The following is a 17,012-nucleotide window of genomic DNA, read 5'->3' on the forward strand; positions in this document are numbered from 1 at the left end:
CAAATTTTTTGCTGCAGTGTAAATTAAAATGCCTGGACGAAGATGATAGACACATCGCGTGGAGATCAGCCCAGCCTCCTGCCTGGTCAGAGCCATATTAGAATAGAGAGCAAACCATTCCCAAAGGCATTGTCTGATTGAGAGGAAAGAAAATAAAATAAACCACAGCCAAGGGAGATCAGGACTCTGGTGCCAAGGCCTCTCAAAACCTTTGGGTGGTTTAAGGGAGCTGGAGGAGGCTGGTGGCTCCTGAGCATGAATCCTGCCCATGCAGACATGCTGCAGATATTTGTCTCTCCCAGTGTGATTACACTCTGAAAAGTGACTTACCATTACTACCCTTGTGGGATTCTGGGCTTACAGGCTCTAGTTAATTTTCCACATTAATAAAAAACCCACATAAAAAACATGAAGGGGTTTTGTTTCTTTCTTTTGTTTGTTTGGGGTGATTTTTTTTTTTTTAATTTTGCTTGGTTGTTTCCTTGCTGGAAGCTCAGTAAAGTCACCCCAGGCTCTGGGGTTGAAGAGCCACAGCTCTTCCCATCAGTGGGACAGAGTGATGGGAAGGGAGGCAGCTCCTGCCCTGAAATCACTGCTGGGTGACTATGCCCTGCTTACAGAGGCAAAAGGTAGTAAGAGACATATTTTATCTCTGAGGTCAGCAGATCTGAGGATGAACATGCAGATCTGTAGGAAGCTGTTGGTTTTGAGAGCACCTTTGATGTGTGACCACACTTTAACCTGATTGGGTTCAACAGCAGGACGTGGCAGGGACTGGCTCTTCTGTGGGCATTTGCAGCAGATGCTGATGGCACAAACCTGCATTAACTCTTTCCCAGAGCAAACCTGCTGGGCAGGGAAAGAGCCTTTCCTCCAGACAGGAGAGGAGTTAATGACACTTTCCAGGGCTTGTGCTCAAGTGTATCACAGAGTTTGGGCTGTTTGGGTCATTTCTTGGATTAGGTTGTTCAGGGCTGAGGCTCAACTCCTCTAAAAGAGAAGGATTTTCTATGGCTTTGCTTCAGTCCTGGGGCTCTGTACGATCCCTGCAACTCCCAGACCCACTGAACCTCTGAGCTGGTCTGAGAGCAGGAGCTGTCCCCACCAGTGCTGGGCAACTCACCAACCCTTATTTGCTGTTTCTGTCTTGGGCATGGTTTCTGCCTGGCACTTTTGGGAACAAGGTCCCATCTTGCAGCATTGCACACACACGTGGAATTCACAAAACCAGAGCAAAGAAATTAGCAGGAGTCCTTTCCAGCCATGCTGCATGCACTTGTGTGTTTTTTCATGTTTGCATACAGTGTGCTCTCTGCTGACAAACAAATGTATTTATTAATTCACACCTGGCTTGGTCCCTGCTCTGTGCTGCCAGGCCCAGCCACGTGGGATCAGATTTTAGTATTATTTCCCCCAGTCGTGTGTGAGCAGCACTGGCTATAGAGGCTGCAGCCTCACACTCCCAGTGAACTGTAAAACCAATTTAAAAAAGACATTTCAGGAATTAATGCAATGCCCACTGCAATCACACCTTGGGCTGCTGAGGAGGCATATTCCAGCCTGGAATTTGTTACCTGGCCAGACCATTTGTCATGGCACAAGAAGAGAAAACTTCCCCACCTTATAGCCTCTCTGTGCAAAGACAAGGCAGAAATACAGATAGGCTGGGATATGTTTTAATCCTGGCTCCACTTCTCTGGAGCCAGTACCATGCTGTGCTCTAGGTTTGCAGGTAAAAGGGCATTTTAATAATTTTCTTTTAGCAATAATCACCTCACTCTCCCACCGTGGCTCATCTGTGGGAGGTCACAAAGTGTTTCACAATGTGTGTGAATAATTCAGCTGTTGCATGAGGAAACTGAGGCGGGGAGAAGCTGACAGGACCCAGGGTGTTGGGATGGGGCCAAAGGCTGTGTCTACCATGGGAGCTGTGCTTCAGAGCAGCCAGCTCGCCACTGCCTGGCTCCAGGGTGCTGCTGGCAGGAGCATCCCATCTCCCAGGAGCCAGGTTTCAGAGGCCATTAGGTGCCTAATGATGCAGGCAGACACCTGGTGGCATTTGCACTGGGAATGAGGTGCTTTACATGCCTCGGCACCTCTGAAAATCCCACTAGGCACCTACTTGCAGCTGTAAGCGTCTGCACAAGCCAGAGGATTTTCAGACTGCTGCCTGGGAGTCTGCCCTGGGCTGTACAAAAGCTGTTTTGGCTGCAGACCTGGGTCTTCAGCAGAGGAGGGAAGGGCTGGAGGGCACCACGTGTCAGCCAGTCCCTTACAAGAAACACCCACTGCCCCAAGCTTCCCCCTGGCCACCACCCACGGGGTCCCCAAGCTCGGCCACTGCACACAGAGCTGTCAGCACATCTCACCCACTCCTCCCACATTGCCTTTGGGTGAGTTCTGTAGTTTCTGAAGAGGAGTTTAGCACAGTCTCTGCCCCCTTTGCACAGCCACTGCACATCTCTGCCCGTATCTGCTCACACCTCTTGTACCTCCATGCACAAGGTCCCCTTCCTTTGGCAGGCAGGGGCAGGCAGTGATCCCTGAGCGTGGGAGGCTGCAGGGATGAGCTGGCTGGGTGCCATGTCTGGACATCCTTCACGTGCCCACAAACATCTCACTGGGTTCACAAACATTGTGGGCAGCAATTTTGCCAGAGTCTCTCAGGAGACCTCAGCTGGAGCAGGGTTTGGATAACAAATACTTGTAGCATGGGGGATTTAATGACTCAGGAAGGGGATGTGTAGGGGAGTTTCATAAATGCTCTGGTGCTCCCATATTCCAGCAACAAGCAAAACCTGGATCCCCCACCCCAGCTTGGAAAAGGCTCTCACAGCTTTGTACCTGCTCTGAGCCCCCTCAGAGCTCAGCCCAAATCTGTCTTGTTGGAGTTCCTTCAGTAAATCATCCAGTAATTTATTCTTAAACCAAATATTCTTAGATGTCTCCCTTAATAATGAATTTATTTCCATGCTGTTTGGCAAAAAGTAGAAGTCACACCTCTTGGTACATAGTTAATTTTCCAACTTTGTGGAAAACAGGCAGAGGAAACAAATGGCTTCAGTAGCTGTAAAATAATCTACAGGGCAGAGTGTGTCTCCTCATCTTCTTTCAGAAGGTTTTATTCAGCTCAGGCTTTCTATACGATCCAGTGATGAATGAAACACCTGGGAACAGCACAAAGTAACATTATTTATGGAGAATAGTAAAAGAGCATCCCCTTTCTTAGCATGCAGTTTTGGTAACAGCAGAACTTCTGGATTCAAATTAGATTCCTCTCCCCTAATTTCAATTCATCCCAAACTGAAAAACAGGTATAGTGCAGAGCTGTTCTCTTGGCCTTCCCAATGTTCCTTACATCTTTTAAACATCCATCCCTTGGTAAAGGCTGGAAGACCATGAACAGACTGAACATCCCTGTTTTACTCTCCTCTACACATAGTTCCCCTCAGTGAGCCCTAATTATCCATAAAGTCACACCCCACCATCATCTGGGACATTGGAAACAAAACTGAATGAAGGCCTGGCCTTTATCCCAGCTCAGTAATTTGGTAAGAAATTTGGTAAGATTTTGATCCTTGCAAACAACTGCCAGAGCACCAAAGATAATTTGACGGGTCACTGCAAGCATCCTGTGCTCAGGGTGGGCACCTGCCTTTCAAAGCTGCCCCTCCTGCCTCCAAATTCTTTGAGTCCTTTGCAAACACACCAAAAGTTTGTGCTGAGTGCTGCCAGCTGACTTTGGCAGAACGTGTCTTGGTACCTTGCTGAATCAGAGCCCCCCTTTGAAAGGGATTTATTTAGAAAATCATCAAACCATAGAATGCTTAGGGTTGGAGAGGTCCTTTAAAGGTCACATAGTCCAATCCCCCTACAGTGAGCAGGGAGACCTTCCACACACCTCATGCTTGCTAAGCCTGGGATGAAAACTCTTTTCTTATTTTTGTTTTTTTTTTCTGTTTGAAATGGTTTGTTTGCTAGTAAATTCACAGTACGGCTGAGGTAGCACATTTGTGTTGTTAGGTACAAAGATAATGGAGGATTAAAATGCTGACAAGTGTGTAGAGAGGAAAATGATTTGGTTACCTCTTAGCAATGCAGCAGCAGCTGGAGTGAGCCCTGCATCTGTGGCTGCTTCCAGGCAATTACTGCTTCCCTCCCAGCGCTCCTGACAAATGCTGCTGCTCTCCTGCTTTGAACTGTCAAACGCAAAAGTTGCCATGAGAAGTGGTTTCCCTCCTCTGGCCTTTCTTTCAGCTTTGCTGTGATCTGTTTGGAGTATTTCCACAGGGAAAAATCCAAGCGTTTTTGTGGTGGAAATTCCCCAGGCAGGAGGGTGAGACGAGCCTCAGCGCTCAGTGCCTTTGTGAACTTCACAGGTTTTCTCATAAAACACCCCAAAGTGACTCCACTACAGCCTTTAATTCGGCTTTAACAGCGGCTCCGTGGCTTTCCCGGTATTCCCCGAGGCTGTGCCAAGAGCCCATTACCCGGGTGAATGAACTCCCCTTTGGGCCAGGCATCGCCTTCCTTCTGCCACCTCCAGCTCTTGTAAAAACAAACACGGGCTGCCTAAGTGCAATTAGCATCCCAGGAATGCCAAGAGAGGGAGATTAATCATTCATAAACTAAACAAATACTGTTCTGATCCCATTAGCCAAGAGACAGCGTCTCCCGTTAATTTACTTCTGTTTGAGGTGTATCTATTAACCCCTTTTAATCAGCTATTATTCTAGTTAAACTCTTAGCTGGGCTTGGTTATCAGAGGATGGGACCCTTCTGACACGAGATCAAGTTAAGATTATGGAAACTTGTCAGGAATGTAGAGCCTTGCATCCATAATTAAGTTATAACCTAATTTGAAAAAATGAGATCTGCTTCTGAGGAGGGCCCCGCATCACTGCTTCCCCTGAGCATCCACAGAGGTCTCTCTGCAGAATTTTGTCAGCCTAAACTCAACCAGACAGGTGTCACCATCATCTGCCTTGATGTGCTCACCCCCTGACACGTGCAGCTCTTCTCTGTGGCTCCCTTTGTACCTATGACAGAGCTGAAAATTTAATTTTTTTTTTTAAATGTCAGAGAGGCACCTGAAGTTAATACATTTACCAGTTTGCAGCCCTGCACTTAAAGTCAATTCCTGGCAGTGGATCCTTGTGTCCCATCAGTGGGAATGTCTGTGGCAGGATGGGCTTTCCCATTTAGGGAGCATGCTGGGGAGGGAAAATTTAATATTTGAGACTCCTGGTAGCAATGTATTAGATCTCTAGGTTTCTGGGGTCACCCTCAGTGAGCAGCTTCCTTCTGCCCACACCCAGGAGCAGCTGGGAGCTGGGAGGAGAGGTGTGTGCCCTGGAGATGCTGCTGGCATCCCGTGTGGTGCCAGCCAGCCGTGGCACTGCTGCTGGGTCAGATGGAGCAGCCAGGCTGGGCAGGGCAGCACGAGGTGCTCTCCTGCTCTGGGGTCACTGTGGGGTGTTTAGTGCCTTGAGGGGGTGCCAGAGGAGCAGGGCTCCCAGCCTGGCAGCAGGGAGTGGCTGGGTGCTGCTGCTGCTCCAGGTATTCAGCCCAAAACTGAGCAGTGAGAGGAAAAGGTTGTGTCCTGTGTTACAAATGACATTGCTCACCCAACACCCAAATTTTCCACTTTTTGGGGGTATGGCACTGCCAAAGCACAGCTGGCTTTGTCTCAGTGGGCAGCCCTAAAGGGGCTGGGGCTGAGCCCTGGGAAAAGGCAGCCCTGCAGCCACAGAAGCAGAGCTGATGCTCTGGAAAGAAGAATTTTGATTAAATTGCTCAGTTTCTATTTTAAGAACCAGAACAGCTCAAATGGATTTCATTTTCCTCCAACTGAGAACAGAATTTTAAGGAAAATTTGCAATTTAAGCCTGAAAATCTTAGTGCCAATTACATCCATTTCCACACTGGGGATCACTTCCATGACAACTCCACGCAATCAACCAAATAAAGCAAAAGGAGGAAAGTCTCACCTGAGCTGCCCAGCTCCCAATTAGCAAAAGGTAAATAACTCTTATTTTCTCTCTCTAGCTTCTTGGGCTGTGATGGCTGATGAGAGTGGTGAGATGAGAGCCCTCCCTTCCTTCTTCAGTGCATAAATACTGCATCTTTGGGGATTCACTCTGGTTAATTTAGGAGCTGCTTGAACTTTGCTCAAAGGCGCCTGCGTGTTACTATCCCTCGGAGTCGCCCGATGTATTTGTCATAGCTGAACCTGCAGTTCATTAGAGGTACAGAGTCAGCTAATTACTCCCAGAAAATGTAGTCTAATTTTATGAATTATGCATAAAATACTAACTACTTGTGAAGTTCACGGGTATATGTGTAGGGACTGCAGGGCAAATGTTTCCTGGCTTGAGGGCTGTATACAAGTAAATAATGCAAATATTTACTCTGGTGTTGCAGGCAGGGTGACAGCACACCAAGGAGTGTCATGGGGATGTGGGGTCCCCTCCAGTGCTGAGCCCATGGAAGCAGCTGCCAGGCTCAGCACTTCTCCAGGCTGGAGCTTGCAGTGAAGTCCCCACTGATGGAGTCTCACACTCCCAGCCAAGCTGATTTGGGAAGGTCTGTGCTGAGTTGCATGGATGTTGGCCAAAATGCTGCCTATTCCCAGCAGAGAGGTTCTGGTGCACTGGATCTGGAGGTGTCCAGCCTTCTCACAGGCCAGGTGCACTGGAAGGACAAAGCCTCAGCACTCCCAGCCCAGGGGAAGCCCTCCTCTCCTGCAGACACGGCAGCAGGACGTGATCCAGGATTTGATCCATGGACATTCTCTTCAAAGATGCAGATCAACAGCAGCAGTCCCCCCTGACAGATGCTCATTTCAGAGTTCACCAGCATGCTTTGGAGACATAAAAATCAATAGAAGAGAGGGAACAATAAAGTTTCATTGTTCAGTAATGAGGTAGACAGCATCTATCTCAAACTCCCAAAGTGCTGCTCGCTGCAGGATTCTCCTCCACTGTCTCCTCCTGGCTGGAGATAAAGAGCCTCTGGTGCTGGAGCTGAGCCTCAGCTAAACAGAGATAGGCTTGGCTGGGAGAAAAAGGAGTTCTGGAAGCTGAGCATCCCTCCATGGCCAGACTTCAATGCAGCTTCCTCTTGTGTGCAATATCATAGCAGCACCCTGATACTTTCAACTCAAGGTCTTGAGAGAGCTGCTGAGCTCCAAATCTTGACTTCCAAAGGGATCAGGAGTTTGTGTAATTGTTTAATTTATTCCCAGCATGAGGGTGTCCCCATCATCACTGCTGAGGTTCATGCAGGCTCTGTGGAAAGGGCAGGGCTGGGAAGCTGAGGCTCCCTGGATGGAAGGGAGAACACCAGAGGAGCCACCTAAACCCTTTGACTGCAAAGATGCTGATGCAAGTTCTTGCATTTTTTAAAACAGAGGACTCCCCTCTGTGCTGTTAGGGAGCCCAGGAGGTGACAGGGTGGGATCTCAGGGCTCACTGCAGGGTTGTGGATTGGAGAGCAGATTCAGGCTCCTTTCAGAGCTCAGAGCAGCTGCAGGTTCTCAGCTCCATCCCTGTGGGTCCCCACCTGCCCTCTCATCTCCACCACGAGCATCACCCAGAAAAGCATTTCTTCCCTACACCCACAGCAGCTTTTATAAAACAAGCTGTACTTCATTTAGTATTATTTTAACATAACTTTAAGTCATCTGCTTTTTTTTCCCCCCATGCTTTTTCTGCTGAAGTGGAAACAAGCTACTGTTTGAGTGGCCTTCTTTATGCTTTACCCAGAAAAAGCCTTAAAACCTGAGACAAGGCACATGCTGCAGTGACCAGGGGAACACAAGCTCATCTCTCCTGGTGACCAGCTCCCTTGTACTGTCACGCTAACAGGAAGAAATACGCAGTCACCCTTGCTGCATATTCTGGCAGGGTTATTGTCAACTTATTATTTTTTGACTCAGAGCCAAAAACAAAGGGCATTTGCATCTTGCAATTTTGCTGTTTGCTTGTCTTGCTTATGTTGCTGGAAATGACCTACAAGGAGTCAGCAGCAGGCAGCTAGGACAACACAGGAGTGGAAAAGAGATGAAGCTGGGAAGTTCATGTCTCACTCTGAAACATCCCACAATATTTAGTTAGTGAGAAGAGAGCAATTAAAAAGCACATGGATGTTACATCTATAGATTTATTCTGATTTTTCAGGTGTTTGTGTCATAAGAGAGCACATATGGGATTTAGATTTCTCCCTGAAAAAAAAAACCCCACACAATTAAAATAAATATAGCAACCAGATGCTAGACCTGCACATGGAGATGACTCTCATTAACATCCACGCAGTCAATGCAGAAAAAGGAACCACCTTGCTTATTTTCTTTTGTTTTATTCTGTACCCTATCTTAAAAAAATTGTTTTGCATCCTAAAGTCTGAGGATACTTTATTGGAAGAATTTACATAGATGTGATAATGAAACTGTACAAATATAATTTACTGTAAGTGGCACTGAATTATATAAGCAAGAAAAGGTGAGGATTTTTGTGAAATTCTGCTTGTCACAAAAATAAAATAAAATAAAAAAGTCCTAAGAACAATATCTTCTCAAAGACAGCTTTGCATAATTGCTTTGTACATCTGACAGGGCTGGAATTGGAATATACTTTTTTTTTTAGGTGTCAAAGCCCCAGCATTGACTGAAAGAGTGGTGCACTCTGCAGTCTTTGGTGCAATGCCTGGTGCATTACGCTCACGCTGTGAGACACCTCCTCTCAGCTCATGAAAGGGTTAATTTTCAAAGATAAGAAGAGTTGCTGTACAGCAATCAAATGGAAGCTAATGCACACCTAAGGCTGCAGGCAGCAGCTTTCTGAGCTGCTGGCACTGCACGAAGAGTGGGGGAAAAAAAAGAATAAAAGAAACCTGAATGTTAAATGTGTGAAGAAAATATTCTCTATCCACACACCTCTGCTCTGGTGACAATGAAACTTCACACACGTGTTGGTGTTGGCCCATAGACTTCCAGCAGCATTGTAGGCACCAGAGCACCTACACAAAAAAGAGAATAAAAAGACTGCCTTTGCAAGAGGGAGGTTCCTTCTCACCTGTCTCCTTCACGGGGACAATCTTATCAAAGTCCCTGGAGTGATTTTCCTGCATGCAGGCAGAGGGACTTGATGGAGGAGGAGAGCAAAAAGGCACAGGCAGCCTGCAAATTCTGTGGGTGCAGGATGTATGGGGAGGCAGCCCCGAGTCCCTGCAGGGCTGGGGGCACTGAGGCACTGAAAGGGGTGCAGAACACCTCCAACTTCATCTGCTGCACTGGCTTCAGAGGCTCTAGGGAAGCAAAAGCAGAACCCAAGCATTGCAAACACTCTCTGAGTGCTCTAACCCCCTGTTATCAGTAAATCTCTCCTTGAAAAGTCTGATGTCACCAAAGGTCCCTTTGCAGGTCACTGTGGTTGTCCCCTCGTGCCACCACCCACCGAAAGCCAGTGATGCTTTGGTGACCTTTGTCTCAAGGTCGCAGTTTTATGAACTTGGCAAATGTGTTTCTTATTCCTCTTCTTTTGAACACTTTTCTGGTGACAGCTCTGGAAGGCAGCCTTACACTGCAGCTGTCTTTTGGGATTCATTGAGAGGATTTTTCAGGCTGGGTTGCTTTTCCCAGGGTGTGGAGTTCGTGCTGGATGGGATCTTACCGGGTAACGTCGTTGTGGGGCAGGTTCCATCCTCTGTTCCAGGTTTGGAAACAACTGGGAGCAGGAAGCAGTGAGAGGCTGCTAAACAAGGCTCTCACACCTAATTATCATCAGGCAAAATTAAATAAAAGAGAAATGTTTATGCAGTGGGTAATTACTGAGCACAACATTCACGGAGCAGCCTGGGCAGATCCCTCTGGCCGATGCAGAAGCTCCAAAGGAGACACAGACAAAGTTTTTAATTCTCTTCTTCTGTGAACAAGTCTCTGTACCCTCCACTTCGTGATTCTTTATTTCTGAAGTGAGTAATTATCAGCTGTAGAGAGAAAGCTGCTGCAGTGTGAAGAGCAGTGAAGCTCTAAGGGGCAGGAGGGATGCCATGGACATACCCTGCCAATGTCAACCAAGGCCACCTGCAGCTGCAAGGGTTCTTCCAAAGACAGCTGAGCCCCAAAACGGGACAAAAGTGAGGCAGCACAGCATGTTTCTCTCCTTTAGAGCCAATGGGAGGCTAAAATGCCTGCTCCACCCAAAGGGCAGGGATGCTGAAGCATCCCAGAGGACTTTCCCTGCCCCTTAAGGGGAGCAGGAAGACTGAGGCACTTCACACTGGGTGTGCACAGCCACAGCTGTCCTCAGAAGTGTCCCACCCCCCAGCTGATGAAAGCACGGTCACACACATTGTAAAGCACACCATCCATAAGTGTCCCTTCCAAAAATAGCAAATCAGAGGAACAGCACCTTATCTGCCCACAGGCAGTTCCTGGGTGGCTCCCTGGGGAAGAGGGACCAGGACCAGCTCTGCAGGCAGCCCCCAGACACCCATCACTGACTCAGCAACTTCAGCAGCAGAAAAAAATTATTCCAGGAGGTTAAATTGATTGCCAAGGAGGTCCTGTAAACCTGACAGCCTCCGAGTGGCTCAACTTCATTTAAGTTATTTCAAGGCAATTCCAGGAGGGCAAAGAGGAGAGCGGCACAGGGAGCCACCGACAGCCAGCCTGTTCTTAAAGAGCACAGCTGCATTTTCTGAGGTCATTCTCTTTTCTACTTCTTCTTCAAGGAATAAAATTTCTTGTAGAATGAATAGAATGAAACCTTTTCATTTTCTTGTTGGTTGTTTTTTTTTTTTTTTCCCTTGTTTTTAATGCCTGGGTGGCTGCTGAGGAGGGCAGGAGCTGGCCCAGTGTTCAAGCTCAGAACCAGGAAAGCAGGAGCAGTGCTGGGTGACTGCATTTCAGGAGGCTATGGCAGAGCCCACACGCAATTCCACAAGCACTGCAATTAACTATTGCACTGTTGGGTGCCAAATAAATTACCTGAGTGGCTGCTCTGAGGCACTTAGGCTGTGGAGCAAGCAGATGATGTACTATTCACTAGATATTTTCATAAGTAGGAGATAAGAGAGGCTGGAGGACAGCAAATCAATGTCTTTTTTAGATCTATGGTGCTTGAAGCATTTGTCAATGGTGAAGAGTAAATATTTACTTTTCAACATAAAGTCCATATAATCACTTTTCTATCAGTCACTTACTGCTCCTGAGTGTTTCTTACTACAATGTTGATATTTGCATTAGCTACTTACCCTGGCTCTGAGATTCATACAGTTGTCAACTGCATTTAGACTTCAGCTGAAAATCCCCTGGTCCTGTACTACAGCTGCTGCAATTGCTAATGGCAATTGAAAAGAGAAAGCAGTGATATTTCCTACAGCAAATTGCAGGCAGAGATAAAGACAGAGCTATGGCATGAAGGTTATAATAATAGGCTCCCCTGTGCTTGTTAAATTAGGGATCCCATTGGATTCACAGTGTGCAGTTGTGGGCAGGACATGGTGAGGAAAACTTAAATTTGGAGAAAGGAAATGTTATTTAGCCCATTTTATTGCTGGAAGAACTGAGGCACGGAAGCTGAAAGTGACTTTGCTCAAGGTCAGAGGCAGAATTGTCTCCAAATTTGAGAAACTGAACCCAAGTCTAAAAGCTGGGGGATGTGCAAATTGCCACAGGACCGTTCCTGCTCCTTGTACACTCAGAACTGACAGGAAATCACCTGTGCAAATGCTTTCAGGTAAATGAGAGAAGAGGCAACGTTGTTAGACCTGGGCAATTACCAGAGCTCAGTCTGGTACAGGAGAGCAGCACCAGGCACAGCTGATGGCCAGCAGTGGACCCTGCTTCAGCAAAGGGCCCACACTCAAAGACACCCAAGCAGTCAATTTAAAAGCTTCAGAAACAGCTCCAAATATCCTGCAAAAAGCCTTGAGCAGCAACTCCCATCTCAACCATCAGAAATGACTTTTCACACTTTGCGAGCAGAGGGAGAACCAAGAGCTGGTGGGGCAGCTGGAGTGGGATAGAGGCACAGGGTGCCCAGCTGGGTGCCCTGTCTGTGTGACACCAACTCCACACTCCTGTGGGGTTTTTTCCCAGTGTTTTGGAACAGACAGAGTGAACCACGGGGTCTGGTGCATTTTCAGGACCAGACTGTGCTTGTGCTGCTGTGTAAGGCTGTGGTGCAAGATGCATGATGCACCTGGGCCTCAAGGCTGGGGTTTTTTTCTCTCATTTCTTACAGCACAGAGAGGAGGTGAAGGTTTGCCTGAAAGGTGGGTGCTTGTGGGGAAACCTCAGCACAGCTCTGCCTTGCCCACTTCTGCTCCAGCAGCCACAGAGCTCCCCCAGCATCACCCAAACAGCAGGGCTGGGAACCCCGCAGAAATTACCTCTGCCCATGGCTAAAGGGCAAGGTTAATTCTGAAACTTGTGAAAAAAAACCCTTCAAAATCTCAGCCAAAGAAATAGAGATGGTTTATGGTTAAACAGGTCCCAACAATTAGCTGTGCTGGGACATTAATCTCAGCCCACACCTCTGCTGGCCGTGCTCCTGCGCAGGAAACGCTGCGGGCCGGACTCTGGCTCGGTTACTCCTGCTCGCTCCCACCTCGCTTTACAAGCAGTAATTCAAGTTGATGGAGCCCTTCTCACAAAAAGCTGCTTCTCGGTGTGCAGGTGGCAGGACGTGGCCGGCAGATCAGCATTTCGTGCCTGCTCGCTGCTTCCCCCCTTCCCTTCCCTTCCCTCTCTCCCCCATCCTTCCCGCAGCGAGTGGTCAGCGTTCTCACCGCCCCGGCGTGTTGACATGCCAGAAATATCTCTGCTTCACTGCCTGTGCTCTTGGAAGTATTTTGCTGCTCTCTCACCTCTCCATGAGAGAGACACATTCATCTGTCAGCTTATCGGAGGAATTTCCAACAATCTGTGGCAATGCTACAAGTCTCAATCTCGCTGTAAGTACCTAAAGCCAATTAGCATACAAGATGTTTCCCTCTCACGTAGTGCACCACTGGCCTAAGGGCTTTTTTTTTTTTTTTCCCCTCTACATCGGGATTTTTTTCCTTTTTAATTTTTTTTTCCTTTTTTTTAGGGTTGATAGCTGTTGAAGCACACAGCAGCATCCTCCCAGCATAGACGGGGAATGGGAGAGGATCCAAACGGATCAGCGAGGATTCATGTTCTCCTGATGAATCCCTCAGTGGCTCAGCCGGTGGCAGAGGGATGCGGGGAACCGGGGGGATCCCTCTGCCCGGAAGGAGGCGGGGACCGGGAGATTCCCCTTCCCGGTCCAGAGGGATGCGGGGGGGGAGGAGGATCCCTCTCAGCCCGGAGAAGAGGGATGCGGGGGATTCCCGCTGCCCGCTGCACAGGGATGCGGGGAACCGGGTGCTCCCACCGCCCGGAGGGTTCCGGTGGTGCGGGGAAGGGGATGCGGCCGCCCAGGCTCGGAGGGATGCGGGATGCGGGATGCGGGATGCTGGGGTGCGGGATGCTGGGGTGCGGGATGCGGGATGCGGGGTGCGGGATGCCGGATGCTGAGGTGCGGGATGCTGGGGTGCGGGATGCAGGATGCCGGAGTGCGGGATGCAGGATGCCGGGGTGCGGGATGCCGGGGCCGGGAGAAGCGCTCCCGCTGGCAGGGCCGGAGCGGCTGGAGCTGCTGTTTCCCACGAGTGCCCTCTCCTGGAAAAGGCTCTCTCCACGCGTGCCCGCCCCGGACACAACGACGGAGGATGCCGAGGTTTAAGAGCGGTGAAGTTTCCCGTCTCCTCCCCCTCCCCGTTCCCTCTGGCCCGTGGGATGGGTGCCAGAATTCCTGCCGGTGGTACTTCTCTCCAGCCGTAGCTTTACATTTATTTTGGGGCATAATTAATCCTTTTGGCGTGCCAGCTTTCTCCTGCCAACGGAGCCCAAAGCAAGGGTTGTCCTTGCCCATGTGCTGTCAGCTGGGTGATGGCCAACAAACTTTGTCCTTGCTACCAGACATCCAGCACTCCTTGAGTATCTTAAAGGATAAGGGACACCTACATTCCACATTCCTGGGTGCGTTATTTGGAATAGATCATGCATTTCCCAAAGACTGGATTTAAAGGCTCAAAGCTGCTGCAGCAAAGCTGGCCCACAGCCCTGTGGGGTGTTTCTCGTAGCCCTGAGGATGTTTTTCATCCTCCTCTGGACACAAAGCTCTGATATGAAGCACTGCTCCACCATATGGGTGTGGATTGGGATATTCTTTGCACCTCTTCCCTGTAAGAACCTCTCCCTTCCCACCTGTGTCACCAGTCAAAGCATTCCAGGACAGTGAATCCTTAAAAAAACCCTTTTCTTTGAAGCTGGGGCATGAGCACCTTTACCATGGCTCCATCAATAGTTATTCTTACAAGCAAATAAAGCACCCAGTGAACCAGTGGCTGCTCAGGAGACAAAGGTCCTTCCCACCACGACACCCCAGCAGATGAACCAGTTAAGAGGAACTCAGGCCAATTTATTTCTTGATAGATAATGATGCGAGTTCTCACCAGGGATCTGTAATTTTCTATTGATGAAACCCTGCCTTTTCTGATTTGCAGGGTTATCTGTCTTTCTCAACTTCAGGCTCTTGCCAAACTTGCAGGCAGCCCTGTGAAAGTGCTGTGTCTCACAAGAGCCATGTATTTTAATATGATGTAGTTTTCTTTGCCCTGGAACCAGGATCAGTTCTCCATGCTGACAATCCATAAAAGACCTAATGACCCATCTGAGGAACATTAACCAGCAATGTGGCCATTCCAGGCAGTGTTTGTTTGTTTTTTGCCCCCCTGCTCGGGAGTGTAATTTCTGGAGAGGATCTTTGGGGCAGAGTTGGATCTTCAGAGATCTTTTAGTGTTGAATAACTAAAAATCAGGCTGAAGGGTGGCTTAGGCTTTAAATTTGAAAGCCTTATTTATCAAGCCAAGCTTTGTTAAGAGCTGAAGTGGGCTCCAGCAGGGTCAGCAGTCTGCAACAGCCTCCACATACCCTAAAAAGTGAATTTTTCAGGGAGAAACACATTATTGCTTTCATCAAGAGCTTGCAAAAGTGACTGCTAATTTAAAGGAATTTTTGTCTTCTAACTTAATTGTCTCTGCTTATAATTTAGTGCCTTATAAAAGAGAGCTATTTACACCCTGCTGTATTTCATGATCTATAGTTAACATTTGTGTTTAGCTGGGAATTACGACCGTTTGGTCTCTGAGAAATGGCTGAAAATATTTAAATGCCAAAGGAATCTTCTGAGGTCAGAGCCTTTCTGCACTGCTGGGTGTGGAGGTGGGGCAGAGAGGATCTCCACCATCACCACCACCAGGGCAGAGGCGAGGGCTCAATTTGCAGGGGAAGGTTTGGTCCTGGCCACCTCACCCACAGCCAAGGTGGTTTCTGGTCTCTTTTTTCTTCCCAGATCATTTTTGGCTGCTGCCAAAGGGGTTTGCCATCAAAAAGGTTTCTCACTGGCAGCCTAAAGTGTGGTCAGGGTGTTGAAGCCCCAGGTGTCCCAGCTGAGAACTGAGGAGGTTGTCTCACCTGTGATCATCATCCCCGAGCTCTTGGCATTTTACAGCCAGCACCAAGACAAAAGGTTTTGCATCAATCCCCCAAGATCTTCCCTCACTGCCTCTGAAACAGGCTTAAAATCTGTTTGTTCAGGTGCTTGTGACTCCTCCAGCCTTCAAGAGTCCTGGTAGACCCTGAAGCTCTTCCCTTTTTAATTTTCCCTTTCATTCCCCTTCTTTTTCTTTTTTTTTTTTTTTTTTAATTTTTTTTTTTTTTTTTACCCTTGGAGTGCCCTAATTATACAGAGCATTGATTTTACAATGCATTCATGGATTGATTGTACTGCCATGCTCCTCCCACAGGAAACAGCTTGCACACGAGCACTTTTTGATCTCTCCAAAGTATTCCCTAAGGTGAATCAATGGCTCTTGCATCTTGTCTCTTGCTGTAGTCTAGGGGAAGCTGGAGATGTCTTGCTACTGAAATGAGCTTCAAGAAAAATATTGGAAGGCAGAAAAAGAGAAGGAAAATTATTCACTTTTTCCTGCCCAGAAAAGATTGTCTCATGTTCAGCAAAATATGTTCTTGTTAGCATAATGTTCTCATCCAGCTCAGCCAACTGCAATCTTGGAGAATGCATGGGAACTTCCATATAATTATCTCTAATAAACTGGCCAAGATAAAAGTAATGATATCTTAAGACACATAGAGCATAATAAAATATATATCTATATAAAAGCCTATCTATATCTATGAAATGACATGCTAAAATTAGGAGAAAGAGGCAATTTATGTGTTTTATGGCTTTGGCACCTCAGTAACAGAGATCTTGGATGCAACACTCTTAACCAGACCAAACTTTTTTAAAGAGCCCATCTCTTTTAGCCTAACTGGAGGGAATTAGCTCCTGTTCCTAGGGATTCTCTGAGAACAGGGTTACACTCAGATTCAGGCTGAAGGCTCTAATCCCTGTTTTAGTGACTGTGCCTGCCACCAACCACAGCCACAGCCTTGTTCCAAACTCAAAATCCATGGAAATCCCCAGGAATGTCCAACTCTTTCTGCATCCAATGCAACCAGATTTAGCAAAATAAAAAAAAAAAGCCTTGACCTTGAGAAATTCTTCCCAAATTATGGATTAATTCAGAATTAGCACTGAGACTTTTGCTGGATAATAAGGGGGCGATTCCTGCTGCCAAAAGCTTCCTCTGAAGGGTTTGATTTCCTCCTGGGTTAATCCTGGCGAGTGCACTCCTGCCCATTAGGATGCTCAGTATTAATTTCAGTCTGCACAGAGTTCATTTCAGCGGGCTCTGCTGAGAGCTCCACTGATTGCAGTGCTTAATTACCAGCTGAGTATCATCTCTTTAGCATGTGGTGGCATCGTGCCAGCTCCTGAGGGGTCTTGAGCCCTGAGCAGGACCCCAGAGCAGTCAGGGATCCTCATTCTGCCCCAGCTCCACAGCCCCTGCCAAAACTGACCATAAGTTCTGT

Source organism: Haemorhous mexicanus, chromosome 18 (assembly GCF_027477595.1).
Source record: "Haemorhous mexicanus isolate bHaeMex1 chromosome 18, bHaeMex1.pri, whole genome shotgun sequence".
NCBI classification, from domain to species: Eukaryota; Metazoa; Chordata; class Aves; order Passeriformes; family Fringillidae; genus Haemorhous; species Haemorhous mexicanus.